Here is a 1,922-nt window from a genome sequence, read left to right as displayed (position 1 = left end):
GCTCCGATAGATCGGCTGCTGCTCCCACAGCGTTGGCACTGGCACGCCAAAACACTGGAGGCGTCGAGTCGTCGTCTTCATCTTGGTCCCCAGACTTTTCTTCTTCGTCGGGGTCGGCTCGGCGCGAAGAGGATACGTCCGGCGCACTTGCTTCTTCTAAGCCAGCTCGGTGGCGAACGGGGCGCGATCTTCTGGCAGTGTTGTCGTCGCCACTCGGTCGGTACTTGCGCTTCCCCGCCTGCTTGAAGCTCGTTTGGCGCGGTCCATCGTTGTCGTCCAGGTCCAGCGCGTCCAAGTCCAGCACAGCATCATCGACGTCTTCATCCGAAGTATGCGTCGAAAGTCCAAAGGTCGACTCATCGAAGTTGACATCGCGACTGATAACCACCTGCCCCGCCTCGATGTCATAAACTCGATACGCCTTGGACACTTCTTCGTAGCCGAGGAACAGCCCGGCGCGAGCCTTGGGGTCCCACTTGCGCCGTCTTTCCTTCGGCGTCAGGATGTACGTCTGGCATCCGAACACACGCATGTGCTTCACACTCGGCTTGGACTTATAAACGATCTCGAACGGAGTCTTGTGTTCGATCTTGGGTGATGGCAGACGATTCTTCACGTAGATGGCTGTCATGGCCGCCTCAGCCCAGAAGCTCTTGTCCAGCTTGGCGTGATGCAGCATGCTGCGGCCAATCGTGACGATGGTCCGGATGGCGCGTTCTGCCGTGCCGTTGGTCTGGTGCGCGTACGGAAGCGTGGTTTGCTGCTCGATGCCTTCGACTTCGTAGAAGGCCTTGAGCGAGTTGGTCGCGAACTCACGGGCTCCGTCGTGCCGCACAAACTTGACCTTCTTGCCGAACTGCGTCTGCACCTTCGTGACGTACATCTTGATGCAGTCCTCGCTCTCCGACTTGGCACGCAGGCAGAACCCCTTCATGCATCCGCTGGCTTCGTCCACGATCAGCAGCAGATACTTGCTGCCACCCAGTGACTCTTCTTCCATGGGGCCGCACACGTCGAAGTGGAGCAGCTCGAACGTGTCGTAGTGACGCTTGTCACGGTTGCTTGGGAACGGCTTCTGGACCATTTTCCCTTGCTGGCAGCCGCGACACACGCTTGGTTCACTCGACTTGGAAGGTGCCTTCGCGTCCTTGATCATGTTGTTGTCGACCATCTTGCGAAGCACCTCCACCGGAGCGTGACCCATACGCGCGTGTAAGTCGACCGTCTTCCCACTGGTCGCCGCATTCGCCGATCGCTGAGGCGTCTGGAGCCAGTAGAGTCCATCCACGAGGTTTGCCGTCGCCACCACTTGCTTGGAGCCCTTGTGCGCAATCTGCATCTTGGTGCTGTCGAACACGACTTGGAACAGACCACTCTTGTTGATCTGTGGCACCGAAAGCAGATTCTTGCTCATACTTGGGACGTACAGCGCGTTCTTGATCTCGATGTCGCGCTCGTCGCCGTTGGGCAGAACCACTCGTTCCACGATGGTCCCCACACCCATGATGGCCGCCTTGTTGCCGTCGGCCACCGAAAGTTCGCCTTCATTCCGCTCAATCAAATGAGCGAACTTGGCCTTGTCGTTGCAGATGTGGTGCGTTGCGCCGCTGTCGACCGCCCACAACCCGGACACATTCTTGCCCGTCGAAATGCCACACTCCAGTGAGACCGCGAACGCCACTCGATCATAGCCGTAGTCGTAGTTGTAGCTGGCGTCGTCGTTCCTCCACTGGGCATTGTTGGCCCCGCGTCCACGGCCATTGCCATTGCCGCCGCGTCTTGGGCCCCGATTCTCGTCCTTCTGCTTGGTCCAGCACTTGTCAATCGTGTGCCCCAATTTCCCGCAGTACGTACACTGGCGAGACTCTCGGTCGGTGTTGAACGCCTTGGCCGCATTCTCCGTCTTCACCGTCGCCGTCTTC

Source organism: Phytophthora sojae (genome assembly GCF_000149755.1).
Source record: "Phytophthora sojae unplaced genomic scaffold PHYSOscaffold_2, whole genome shotgun sequence".
NCBI lineage: Eukaryota > Oomycota > Peronosporomycetes > Peronosporales > Peronosporaceae > Phytophthora > Phytophthora sojae.
Note: the sequence above shows the minus strand (reverse complement) of the source record.